The sequence below is a fragment of the Vigna radiata genome, chromosome 1 (assembly GCF_000741045.1).
Source record: "Vigna radiata var. radiata cultivar VC1973A chromosome 1, Vradiata_ver6, whole genome shotgun sequence".
NCBI lineage: Eukaryota > Viridiplantae > Streptophyta > Magnoliopsida > Fabales > Fabaceae > Vigna > Vigna radiata.
The window spans coordinates 20,021,485-20,036,293 of record NC_028351.1 but is presented as its reverse complement, the minus strand read 5'-3'; the positions used below and the strand labels follow the sequence as shown (position 1 = coordinate 20,036,293).

General features: G+C 30.8%; 1 long non-coding RNA gene across 12 annotated transcripts; it reads left to right on the top strand.

Moving 5' to 3' along the window:
- The first annotated feature begins 5,914 nt into the window (after nucleotides 1–5,914).
- On the top strand, nucleotides 5,915–9,835 carry LOC106765742. Of its 12 annotated transcripts, none has more exons than XR_002669581.1 (10): nucleotides 5,915–6,104; nucleotides 6,248–6,387; nucleotides 6,487–6,681; nucleotides 7,120–7,206; nucleotides 7,608–7,845; nucleotides 8,218–8,352; nucleotides 8,470–8,649; nucleotides 8,800–8,883; nucleotides 8,979–9,111; nucleotides 9,596–9,835. It is a non-coding gene; the product is annotated as an uncharacterized LOC106765742 (long non-coding RNA). The 12 variants fall into 12 exon arrangements; XR_001376071.2 differs by having other exon boundaries at nucleotides 7,294–7,845; XR_002669578.1 differs by having other exon boundaries at nucleotides 6,487–6,906; nucleotides 7,294–7,845.
- The last annotated feature ends 4,974 nt before the right edge of the window (nucleotides 9,836–14,809 follow it).

The following is a 14,809-nucleotide window of genomic DNA, read 5'->3' as shown; positions in this document are numbered from 1 at the left end:
AACCTTTAAAAGTTTATAATATTCTGTCGATATACTTCAATTTTTTAATAGATTTATAGGCTTATAGACTTTAGGGAGATAAAAAAAAATTGTTTAGTGCTCTATCTAATAATTATTTGTATTTTATCTAGTGTCATTTTATTTAATCAATATTTGAAATATAATTAAATTTATGATCAGATCATTTAAGAAAAAAATTAGTAGATAAATAATTTAGGAAAAAATTGAATTGTTCATTTTTATGTATTTACGTTACTTTTATTACAACTTGGAGAGTCGTGGCAAAAAATATTAAAGATGTATTTGAATTCTGAAAGAAGACAAATTTTATTTAAGAAGAAGCAGAGAACTAGCAAACCTCTTAGGTGGAAGCACTGTGTCTCCGATCACAGCTGGTTTATCTTTTCAATGAATTTTGTTTTCGTTGAAAACAGTTTTCTTTTGCCTCCTTTATCAACCAATGAATTGAACTGCCACCATAGGCTATGAAACAAAATATAGGGTTTTGTAGCTGTTACTTCATATTTTTCTATTTCTGCATAATGGCTATTGGCAACGCAGCAGGTTTTTGCTTTTCGATGAGTATTAATTTCTTTGAAAAACTGTTTTTCTTTGCCTCTTTTCTGAACCAATGAACTGAACTGGGACCATGGGATGAATATGAAGGAAGCAATTTTAGTACAGAAGAAGAAAGGTAGGAGACGGAACCTCTCTGCAATTTCTAGGGTTTCTTCTATTACCAACGGTATTCATCTTTTTTCAATAGCATCTTTTTGAAAACTGTATTTTTTCCCCTTCGCTCTCTCAGCATCTTCTCAGTCTTCATCTCCTTGGATCTCTTCCTGCTGTGGTTCTCGTGTTTTCCATATCGTTGTTTTTTTCACTGTAATCACTGATCATTTTGTCACGGCTGTTGTAGCCCTCATGCTGTTACTGGCCGCCACCATTTACGTCCAACAAGGCTTTATCTTTTCCTTGTTTATGACAAGGATTGAACTATTTTCCTTTATTGAACGATTTTATAATTTCCTTTATAAAATCAATCTTGGCTTTTATGGTATGGTGCAGAGCGCTTGTGGTTTTTTCTATGTATGGGGCAGAGCACCTTGTGGTATTGTGCAGAGCACCTTGGAGCCATTAGATAAGAGCTGCAACACAGCTACAGATAAAACAGATCAAAAGTTTGTCTCGTATGCTGCAAAGAACCTTTTCTTTACTCATAAATTCCAAATTTATCAAAGAATATAAAAAAGCATGCTCTATCCAATTATTTTTGAAAAATTAAATAAAGTGACATGGCATGACCAATTAATGAACATGCAAATATACACGTGTCTCAAGAGAAGAACTTGAAATGAAGAGTAATCTTGATTTGCTCTTTCCAAAATGAAGCTATTTAATGCTTCACGCAACCCAACTTCAACCATAATCAGATTAATTATGTTCTCACCTTTTCTATTTCCCAATCAGATTCACTACTTTTATTGCAATTACTATTTCCAAACTCAACCCTCAAACAACTAAATCAACATCAAATTTATATTTTTCACCTACCAACCCAGGAATATTATTCAATAATATTTATTAAATCTAATATTTTTAAATACTTCAAATATATTTATTAAAATAAACAAGATTAAATATATTTTTTCGTCCCGTAAGTATTATACACCTTTAGTTTTAGTTCCTACTTGAAATTTTGATAGTTTTTAGTCTTCATTGTTTTGAAACTTTTATTATTAATTTTTAAAATTGGACGATATTAACTTTTGTTAGATGTGGCAAATGACAATGTCATATCTTATGCCAACTTTCATCTTCATTCTCTGCCACGTTAGTTGTTTAAGTTTTGAAATGAGATTAAGTATTTTAAACGACGCCACTGAAGGAACCGCCTCGCCTACACAGTTGTCGCATTACAAACTCCGGTCTATGTGGGAATTGGCTTCTATACTCAATTTTTTAAATGTGAACTTCCATACTGTAATTTTTGTGTGCTTTTCATTGGGTTTGATGTGCATTCTTTTTATTAAGTTTTTATTTTTTTATTTTTTGTGGTTGTTGTTGCTGTTACAGCTTTTAAGGCATCTTTCGAATATTTTAGTACATTTTTTTTTGTTGTTGTTGCTATTGCAGATTTTTTTGTGCTTTTCATTGGGTTTGTTGTGCGTACTACATTTCTTCTTTCTTCTGCGAATATGGGTGATGACTGAAGTTTTAGACTATGTCGGTTGTGTTAGTTTTGTGCTTGTTGTTATTGTTAGCAGTTTGTAGGATGTTCTTTTGGTGTGTTTATTTTTCTTTTTGTTAATTTGAGTAATATTGTCGTGGTTCCGATTATGTTTATAAGCCTCAAATATGAAGTTGTATTTTCGAGATAATGTTGAGTGCCCATTACTTGGGAGCGAGGGAAATTAATAGCGGTAAAGTGGAATTCTTATTAGTGTAAAGTATCTGGAGGTTGCTGTGGCTGAAACAGAGATGAGTGTTTTGGGATTATAATTCAAATGACAAAGGTTAGAATTGTATAATTCAAATGGCTGAAACAGAGACGAGTGTTTTGTCCAGTTCGTAATTTTGATTCTTTAATCTATGAGACTAAATTATTCTCTTTTATGTATAACACGATAACCATAATATATCGAATCAAACAACCCTTTCATTCGCAACCTGTAAGAGAGCAACTCTTCCCTTCTCACGTTCTTAACTCATGACGGCGTAAGATAGAAGAGCAAAATTATGGCGCAAGTATAGGGGCAAGTTTCCCCAACCTGATAAACCTTAATTTCGGGTGGAAGGTGGCTGACATGTGTCAGATTCTTATTGGCCAAATAAAAAGAAAAGTAACGTGGCATATAATAAAAAGGAAAGTTGGCTCGTCGTTAAACAAAAGTTAACGTCTTCCAATTTTAAGGACTAATAGTAAGAGTTTCAAAATTATGAGAACTAAAAAGGTGTCAAAAGTAACGAACGTCTATAATAAGCGCCAATATTAATATTTAAATCATATAGACGTCAAATTAGTGAGAGCACCGACGTCTAAAACATTATAGAAGTCGAGTGACAAACTGAACCGACATCTAAGTACCTTATACTGCAGAACGCGAACCCGCGAGCAGTAACCACTATTCATCGTCTTCTTCCTCAAGCATTTGTCCGCTGCGACATAAATTTCCAGGTTCGTTTTCTCTGTTTTGGACCGTTTAAATGTAGTTTTGCTCCAATTGAATTAGTCTTTGATGAAAAATCTTTCATTTGAACCGATTAAAATTAGATTTGGTTGTGTTTTATTGTAGTTTCTGCGTCTTTCATTTGAAGCGATTAAAATTATCAATAAGCTTGTGTAATACAATAAGAATATCGTCTAGAGATAAAAGAGTCTTCTTAGATTTAAAACTTTTCTCTCAATACGACTGTTATTACATGGAAATTAATTTAAGTCTAAACATAAATAATATGTAAATTTAAAAATAAAGTAATGTAATGTGGGTTTAATAATGTGTACCAGGGGTCAGACGAAGAACCAATCAAACTCTTTTACAAACTTCGCACTTGTACTATTATGTTGTCTTTTTAAATTTTCCCCTTCTACTAACACTTTGCATATTTTTTAATAGGATGAATTTTAGGGTTTAGGGTTTAGGATTTAGGATTTAGGGTTTAAATTATGTCAGACCAAACATGTCGTGAACAAAGTTCCTTCATCTTTTTAAATAATGTAGAATCTTGAAAAAATAAAGTAAAATTATGGGAGGGATGATCTCAGCTGATGAAACATCTTTAGCCCAACTTTTAATAAAGTTATGGAATTTTAAATTCACTAGAATTATAAGAGGAGTCATCTCGGTCAATAAAGCTTCCTTTCCTAAAATTTTAATTCAATTAAGTTCTGGAAGAGATCATCTTGAATGATAAAGTTTTCCTACCTAAACCTTTAATTCAATATAATTATGGGAGGGATCATCTCATTTGGTGAAGCTTCCTTACCCAAACTTTTAATTTAATAAGATTATAGGAGGATCATCTCTGTCCATGAAACTTCCTTACCTAAACATTTAATTTAATGAAGTTATGGGAGGATCATCTGAATGATGAAGCTTCCTTATCCATCTTTAACAAAGATATATGAACACAATAATTATAATATAATCATATAATAAAATCTTGTGTTATTAAATGGAATACTTATTAAAACTTTCTCAAGGAAAACAGACTCATATGGGAAAGAGTACATCATGAATATATACAACAAGATTAACTATAATATAATTTCAAATGTGATACATTCCAAGTTGTTGGTATAACAGCTCCACACAATACACAAGCTAATATACTTCTTTATGGACTATTTCTCGGATATGAAAAGGTTCTTTCCAGTTTGTTGAGAACTTCACGTCATGTTTACTACATCATTTAGCATTCTCCATACTAATTCTCCTCATATTTATATTTAGATTTCACCTTAGTGTTATATCCGTGACGTTCGAAGTTTCTTCTCATGCAATAAATTATAAAAGATTAAATTTTATTTATTTTTAATTGATAGATTGAAATTAACTTTTTTTAAGGAAGTATCAATTTTCATATCACAAAATCATATGTTTCATTCACGTTCTCTTATTTAAATACAGTAATAAAAAGTATATTAAGATGGATAGAAAAGGTAACAGAGAACCATACCATATTTAAAATTATGATTTTAAATTATATTTGAAAATTCAATTTTTACTATCTATCATTTGTATTTATTTTCATTACTGTATACCTATTATAAACAAGAGAAATTACGTCTCATGTTTTCTTTACTAGAATGTGTATAATGAAACAAATTTTAATATTTAAAAAGATTTAAATATAACCTCTTACACTATAGATTATACTTTTTAATTATATTAGAATCTATCTATTATGATTTAAATTAAATGACTTGATTACCTAAGAAAATAAAATAAAGGATAATCATACATAAATATTCTCTACAAACTGTTAAATATTATAATATAAAACATACATTTTTTAATACTTTACTGATATGTAGAGGAGTAATACAATAGTTTAAAAAGAGAATCACGTGATATCTCATTAAGGAGGTACACTCTATTGGACGCAACAGCGGTGTATGACTGTATAATTATGGAGACACTCTATTGGACGGGACATCGGTGCATGGCACTATAATTATGAAAAAGTTATTAACAGAGCAACATCTCTACAATGTCCAATGAAGCTCCCAACATTGAACTCGGTCACTGCTTTTTCATCTAAGGTTCACATTTGTGCTCAATGGTGGTGGCAATCCTTTCAGCTTGGTTCCAATGGTATTTGTTTTCTCTCATTGTAAACCATTTTTTTTTTCTCTTTTCTCAATGTCTTGAGACCATGAATTTGGAACCAGTAATTTACAGTTAAATTTTAGATTAACTCAGTCAAGTTCATAAGATCATGATTGTCTTTCTCAACTCAGAATAGTTCATAAAATTTGTAATAAACTGTAGTATTTTTTCTTACATTTTGAACATGCACACAAGAGTTGTAGTTTAATAATAATAATAATAATAATAATAACTATAATTAAAGTCTATTGGTCTGACCTAATAGTTATTATTCATAATGTAACCTTGTGAATAGATTTAAACAGTTGTAAATGTGATTTCTTCCAATCTGTCTTGGCACAAATGAAATTTCAACTAGATGTTTGTATATTTTATAAAGGTGTGATATGCTTAGCACCACTGTTAAAAGGAAGAAATTTCAACTAGATTTAGTGCTATTGTCCCACCTATATATTATATACATCATATCATATCATATATATATATATATATATATATATATATATATATATATATATATATATATATATATATATATATATATATATATATATATATATGAAGATAACAGTGGATGGACATAGAGGAGCTCAAGGCTTTTCTTTGGTCATGTTTATGCCAAAAGAAATTATTACAAAAGTATCCCTTATTGTATCAGGTACTTTATATCAAAGTGCCAAGGGATATAATTTTAGGTCAGTTGCAGAAATGCTTATACTTAAGAAGACTTCAGAAACATTAAATCCATCAAGCAGAGGTAGTATGGAAAAGGTATGTTATTTTTCTAACTTGTAATAAGGTAATGATGATGTGAGGAAAAATGCCTTACAACTTTTAAACTTTTGCTTGGTTTCATGTTAATATATTTATCAAGTGTTTCTTCACTCGTTATTCCTCTGTGTAATTTAAATCAGGGTCTTGATCTCAAGGAAGGAGAAGCTAAAGCCATTTTTGAAGAATTGATCAGTAGAGAAAGTATGGATGAGCATAACTCCTCACTGATTCAATTTCACTTTATATTGTTGGCATTGATCCTTGGTGATTCGAAAAAAGAGTGAGTTATCCCTTACAACTCTTGTTTGAAGTTTTCTCAGTGGTTAATTTTTTTTGAGATGCTTGAATTAAAGTTTTCATATGAATGATTTTGGTGTAGTTCTCTATCCTTATCAACCAAGAATGAAACTAATTCATGGTTGAAACATTTAGAGGATTTGATTATGCAATCACATCACCTAAATGATTTCCCTTTGGATTGGTTTCAAGAAGGCATAAGTGGATACTATAAATTGGATTTGTCTAAGAAGTTTAAACTGATGACTTTTCTTTGTGACGAAGCTTTGAACACTGCGTAAGTATTTCAAGTCCTATTAAAAACTATTCCTTTTTTGTGTATTCTTCTTTTGTTTTGTTACTTTTCAATGAATATTGATTTCTTGAAAACTTTTTTTCTTTTGCCTCTTTTCTGAATCAATGAGCTGAACTGGGACATAGAATGAATATGAAAGAATCAATTTTAGTAAAGAAGAAAGGTAGCAGACGAAACCATGAAAGAATCTATAGTGGTTCTGCTTGAGTAAGATTGTTTACTATGACTGATATTGTTTTTGTAAATGTGAAATGTTGCAAACGTGGGGTCCAAACATGCTATACTTTTAGAAGGAATTAGGTTCTGATTGTCAGCTGAGATTTCCTTGGTACAAAATGAAAGAATCTGAGAGTATAGCAATACAATACTTGTATATACATACATGTTTTCTCCAATGATGATTTTCCTGTGGTGAATTAGGTATAGGGAGAATGCTGAAGAGGTTGCAGAGTTGGCTAATTGGACATGTCCGAAGTGTCGAGGCATTTGCAACTGTAGTTTTTGCCAGTGGGTTTCTTTTAGATTTTTTCTATTTGCTTTTTGAGTTGGTTGTGTATCCATGAGTTCATTCTGATAAAGGAGTTATGTTTGTAGAAAGCCTACTGGTCCCTTATATCGTAGTACCAATGAATCTGGCTTTAAGTCAGTTGCATAAATGTTTACAATGAAGAAGAATTTAGAAACATCAAATCCATTAAATGAGGGTAATTTGAAAAAGGTATGCTATTTTTCTACCTGTCCCCTTTGCTAAATCTCTTGTGGTTGACAGATTTGGTTGAAAAGGATTTCTTGTTTAACTGTGCAAATTTATGATATGTTAATGATGATATGAGTGAATGTGTTTATATTTCAATTTATGATAAACTTTTCATGAGATGGTTCGTGTTCTTTTTTGTTATTTCTTGCAGGATCCTGAAGTATTTCTCTTAGGGGAACTTGGAAATGAACATTTTTCAGATGTAAATGTCACTGAAATTTGCACCAAAGATAATGGTGGTGAGAATTTTGGAATGAACTTAGAGCAAAACATTTACAGAGGAAATTCTTTTGCCACCTGGCATGGAGTTAAAAGAAATATTTGGCATTGAGTAAAGAGGTTGGAAATGCTTTGCAGATTTTAGAGTTTTGCAGAGTATTATTGGAAAGGTGTGGTTTAATGTTACTAATTTTTCCTGATGTTTTTTCTAATTAATTGCATTTAATAGTTCACTGATTGAATAGCCATAATCGGAAAATTTCTTTAATGCTATAGAGGGATGTTACCAAATTGAAACTAATTATTTTTATCAATATCATGCAACTTTAAAGTCAAATTTTAGATGATTTTGCAATTGGTCATTTAATTGAACGTTTTGACCATGAATGATATTCCCTTCTGTTACATTAAATTTTATGCCCTAGAAGAAATGGTATTATTGTTCAAGCTTACTTCTTGCTTTATAGTTATGGTGTTGCAGATATTCATAATATATTTATCAAGTGTTTTTTCACTGTTATTTTTGTTGTAATTTTAATCAGGCTCTCGATCTCAAGGAAGGAAAACCTGAAGCCATTTTCAAAGAATTGATCAGTAAAGAAAGTATGGATCAAGAAAGTATGGATCAACATAACTCCTCAATGATCCAATTTCACATTAAATTGTTTGCATTGATAGTAAGCAATTAGAAAAGAGTGACTTATCCTTTATAACTCCTGTTCAAAGTTTTCTCAGTGATTAAATTTTTTTGAGATGCTTGAATTAAAGTTTCCATATGAATGATTTTGGTGTAGGTCTCCATCCTTTATCAACCAAGAAAGAAAATCATTCATGGTTGAAACATTTCGAGGATTTGATTATATATCACCTTGTAAATGATTTCCCTTTGGATTGGTTTGAAGAACGCATCACCGGATCCAATAAATTGGATTTGAATTTGATGACTCTTTTTGTGAGGAAGCTTTGAACACTAAGTAAGTATTGTTAAAAAATATTTCTTTTTTTGTGTATTCTTCTTTTGTTTTATTACTTTCACCACTTCATCTTTTTTTTTTTTTGTTTTTTTCTTACTTTTCTTGTCTAATATCAATTAAAGTGATTGGAAACTTGCTTATTATGTCCAGAAAAGTAAGGACCAGGGCGAAAATTCAAGACATGCAAAAGTAGTTAAAGAAGCAAAACTTAAGATTGCTGCAGCTAAGGAAAAGGTAATAGAAAACAAGGTGTTATGATGCTCTTTGTATATGGATTATCCTTGTTGTTACAGGTCTTCATAATAATTTTGTGTTTATAATATCTACAGGTAAAGTGTCTTGTACAGAAGATGTAGAATGAGAAGGCCAAAATGGAGGAGCAAGATGCTGTTATGAAGATAAGAACTGAGGTTGACGAAGCACACACTGAGATGTTCATGTTGAAGAGAACAAGTGAAAAATGTATGTCATGATTAATTGATTATGAATTATGCATCATTCATGTTATCTTGGCAAAAGTTCTCTACTTTCATCATGTTAGGTCAAAAGGTTTTGGTGTGGTACAAAAACCCAAGGTTGAAAGTTATTTTGGTGTGGTACAAAAATCCATGCTTCAAAGTTATCCAAATTGTAAACAACTAGTTATTAGCTCAGGATTTTGAAAGCAAAATAAATTGTTGGTTAGGACGAGAAGGAACTAATATGTATGAAAAACAACTGTTGATACATAGGTTTAGTCTTAGGTTTCGCTAAAGTAAGTTTGTAGGAGTTTATGTTTCATGTTAATTGTTCTTAATAGTCTAATGCTGGCCAAATCCCTCATTGCATATGGGTCTTTTTTCAGTGATGGAGTATTTGTATTGTATTAAAGAGAATCTTGTAAATTTATCTACTAACAGCAATATGTTGCTAAGATTCTTTTTAACATCATTTTTTGTTTTTTTAGGTTTCGGTGGAAATCTCTATATGGTGGCCAGAGTAGGTTCCTCCTTTGTTTTCGGACTTAAGAGACCTTCATTATTGTAATTGTTGTATATAATTTTTTTGCATTAGTTGAATACGAAATGAAATGATTTTTTGTAATTTAATTTTTTATAGTTGTATTCTTTTTATTTAACTAGTTAGATGTACAATAATATATTCATTTGTAAAGTGATAATGTATTCTGAATATTTCTAATAGTAACAATAAGAATTCTAGATTTTTTTGTCTTGATCAAATGTTAGCAATATACTACTTAGTTTTACTATTTTCCATAACCGTATAATCCATTATTAAAAATATGTAGGATTATTTGTAGAAGTTCATAATAAATAGTTCATAATGTTATTAGCTTTAAAATTTCTTTTATGTTTTTATACAAATTTTATGAATGTTTTTTAAGCAATATATAGACATTTAAAAGACAACTCTAATAACACAACCAGATCTATTACAACATAAACCTTGGCAGACAACCCTGTTCCAACCCGACAAAAGACAAATAAAAAGCCCACTAGAATACCAACTGTCAACGTCAGATTATCGAGTTAAAGTGATAGTCCAATTCTTAACGAGAACGGTGATAGTCTCGCATCCTTGCTATACACTAATCAGAGATTGTTTAGATTGAATCAAGCGCTCTTTGGATATCATACATATATGTCGAGAACGGTCGCTTGACAGACTTGGCTAAGCTGCTTTCCCGAAGCTCTGTTCCTATCACGCAAGAAAGAGAAATCTTGAAAATGGATATCTTTCTTTCNGTCTTTCTGGTCTGAAATCATCTTTGCAATAGAAGTCTGAAAGAGCTGGGACGAAGCTGCTATACAGATTTTCGTTGACATCGACCTAAGTACCCTACCTTAAGAGATCGAAATCACTACAAATTTAGGTACATTCCGGCAAGAAGTTCAAGATGAACCCTACCTACCTCTGTGGATGGTATGCCCAGGATGGTAGACTTTCGGATCGCATAAAGGCCGTAGTGCTGTCTATACTTCAACCAATGCAAATAGGAAAAGGAGACATGTCAACCATGTAAGAGAGGTGTTTTTTACCCTACCCTCCAACCATGTCAGAAATATATATATATATATAGTCTTATATTTCTAAAAGAAATATTATATTGAGTCAAAAACATAATATTAATTTTCAAAAGCTGATATAGAGAGAAATTAAAATTATCTACTTCAAAATTTCAGCATCACTCTCCGGTACTGCTGAAAATATCATTGTAAGTAAGAAAAACAACAAACAAATACACATACGAAAGAAAGATTCACTCTAAAGCAAGTATCTCCTTCATAAAAAAAAAAGAATTTACCATTTTCACCATTTTTATTTAAAAAAGTGAGTTCAAATATAAGCAAATTTAATTAAATATGTCTCTTCTGTTAGTTATTTATCATATACTTCAATTTTTTAATATATTTATAGGCTTATAAACTTTAGGGAGATAAAAAAAAATTGTTTAGTGCTCTACCAAATAATTATTTGTATTTCATCTAGTGCAATTTTTTAACCAATATTTGAAATACAATTAATTTTATCATTCAGTCAAGTAACTTACTTTTTTTTTAGAGAAACCCCTGTTTTTTCTATACTTTTGAAATGTTTTATGTCATCATATAATTTAAGAAAAAAAATTAGTGGATACATGATTTAAAAGAAATTGAAATGTTCATATCTATGTATTTAGGTTACTTTTATTACATCTTTGGAGAGTTAAGACGAAAGAATATTAAAGATGTATTTGAATTATGTAAGAAGACAAATTTTATTTAAGAAGAAGCATAGGACTAGCGAACTTCTATCAAATATTACTTCATTCCAACTCAGCAATTTTGTGGCTGTTGTTTGATATTTGTATTTCTGCATAATCGCTATTGGCAACGCAGCAGGTTTTTGCTTTGGAAAATGATATTTTAACACCATTTTTTTGACATCATTTTGACATTGTACACGTGTCAAAATGTGGTTGAACGATTTCAAATTAATAAAAAAACTTTAGTTTTTCTTTCCCAAATATGTTCTTGCCTCAGTTTTTTTTAATTTCAAATCGTCCAACCATATTTTGACACGTGTGCAGTGTCAAAATGGTGTCAAAAAATGGTGTTAAAATATATTTTTCCTTTTGGTTTTCAATGAGTATTGATTTCTTTGAAAAACTTTTTTCTTTGTCTCTTTTCTGAACCAATGAACTAAACTGGGACCATAGGTTGAATATGAAAGAAGCATTTTAGTACAGAAGATGAAAGGTAGGAGACGGAACCTCTCTGTAATTTCTAGGGTTTTCTCTATTGCCAATAGTATTCATCTTTTCAATAACATCTTTTTCTTTCATTGAAAACTGTATTTTTTCTTACCGAATAAAATAACAACCAATTTACTGTTGTGTTTGCAGATGTATAATAAAAAGTTGAATGCGCATGTAGAAATTGTTTCCTTCTATAAAGTAATATTGATTCTCCCATATGTAAAAGTGGAAGAAGATCAGTAATTTATTATCCTCTCGTTAATGAGCAGAAAAGAAAAAGATGAACAAGGAAGGTAAATGACTAACATATTCTTTAATCTATTACAAGATGCCATAATACATTTAAATATTTTCTTTTTTCGCAATATTTACATTCACCACAAATTTCTCAACTCAAATAACATGATGATGGTCGTCTTTAATTTAAAAAAGAGTTTTAAAATTTAGCTTGGCAAAGAAATTAAATGTCTATTTGTATACTTCAGTTACATTCGTAGAGTACAATTTATGTATATGTTGAGTTGTTTTAAGACAAAATTTTACATGCTATGTGAGTTTATATTTAGGTTTGATTAAATCCACTTCCATATAAAGGCAAACATATCCTCTATATGTTTTCTTGAAAAGGGAAAATACTCCTTTCATTCTATTTTTTGTTTTTCAAATATTGTTTATTTTAATACATAACTTTTTTATTAAAATAAGAAATTAACTACGTACATCCACAATAATAATATCTTATATTTTTATAATTTTTAATAATACTTTTATTGAACCTGTACGTACAGAAAAAAAAACGTAAGATTTTGTAAAAAGTAGCAGTCCTTAATTAATATATATTTTCTTAAAAAATTAATTTTTAAAAATTTGCGGACTACATTAACAGGAATTGGAAGACTGCAAGCATAACCTAAATCTATCTTCAAAACAAACGTTGGGAGGTGATCTTGCTATTCCCACACCCCTTTATTCTAAGTTCAGCATGATCTATTTAAAAATTGAAATTTTTTAAATCACGCATAATTTCCATTATTTTTTATATCTATCATCAACCAAATCGAAATGGGTCATTTCTTCTTGTACCTCCCCTTTTAATCTTCCTGGAGTCCTATAAAACTCTAAATTTCTAAAATATCTTTCATTACATTGAGTTTCCAATTCCAGTTTTTTCTTTCCCATCTCACGTTCAAGTTTTCTTATTCCATGCAACATTCCAACTTCTCATCCTTTCACGAACTGTTGGAATCTCACAGAATATGCAAGAGATAAATGCACAAGGGAAAATACCACTATCTGTCATTGATAACGTAAAACTGGCTATTAAATAGCCTTACATCAGAATAGAATAAAACTGAAAAGAAACTGGCGTAAATTACGCTGAAACGGGCGTATATTACGCTGACCCACTATTCCTAATATTATGGTAGATTTATTCAAAATAAAAACTGTTATGTAACCATAATTTGACTAACAAATCCTCCCTTAAACTAAATACTATTTAGTTTATATCAAATTATGAACACACTCGTAGTGATCTGCGTAGCTTTAAGAAAGCATCCAATTTGAGTAGTTTGGTCATAATGTTAGCCACTTGTTCTTGTGTTCCACAATGCATTATCTGAATGGCTCCATTCTTTGTAAGATCTCGAAGGAAATGAAATCGGACATCAATATGTTTACAACGACCATGCATGACTGGATTTTTAGAAAGCTTAATAGCAGAACTGTTATCACAACGAATTTCAGTAGCCTCATTTTGCTTTTTACACAGCTTTCTCAACTACCTTTTCAACCAAATGGCTTGACAAGCACATGAAGCTGCACCTATAAACTCTGCCTCTGTAGTTGATAGACTCACAATTGGTTGTTTCTTTGATGACCAAGAAACAACAGCTGAAGATAATAAGAAAACATAATCCGAAGTACTTTTCCTATCATCTGAATCTCCTGCATAATCACTATTAGTATAAGCAAGAATCTCTTTGTTTCCTCCCTTCATATAGAAAATTCCAAACTCACTTGTTCCCTTTAGATATCTCAATGCCCTTTTAGCGGCTAATAAATGCAACTCAGTAGGATTCTCCATGTACCTGCTGATTAAGTTCACCACAAACATCATATCGAGTCGAGTAGATGTGAGATACATAAGACTTCCTACATTTTGTTTATAGTAAGTCTTATCCACCTTTACGCCTGTGTCATCCTTTGTAAGTTTAAGGCCAAGAACAATTGGAGTTTGCACCGCATTGCTTTTATCCATTCCAAACCTTTGTAACATCTCTAAGGCATATTTCTTTTGACATAAGAAAATTCCATCTATTCGCTGCATCACTTCAAGACCCAAAAAATATCTCATTTTACCGAAATCTGTCATGTCAAATTCATGCTTCATGGAGCTTTTAAATTTTGCAAACATCAATTCATCATTTCTTGTAAAAATAAGGTCATCAACATACAAACTAACAATTAATATTATGTCTTCCTTTTCTCTCTTCACAAACAAGGTATGTTCGTAGTCACACTTTTCAAATCCTTCTTTCAAAAAATATGCTTCTATGCGACTATACCAAGCACGTGGTGCTTGCTTAAGGCCGTAAAGAGCTTTCTTCAATTTATACACTTATGCTCTTCCCCTCTTTGAATATAACCACAAGGCTGGTCCACATACGCTGTTTCATCTAACTTACCATGCAAGAATGCTGATTTTACATCTAGTTGATATATGGTCCATCCTTTTTGAGCTGCAAGTGCTGCTATCAATCGGATTGTCTCCATGCGAGCTACTGGTGCATATACTTCTGTGTAGTCTACCCCATATTCTTGTGCATACCCCTTTATTACAAGCCTAGCTTTGTACTTATCCACTTCTCCATTTTCTTTGAATTTTGTCTTATAAATCCACTTAACTCCAACTTTCTTTGC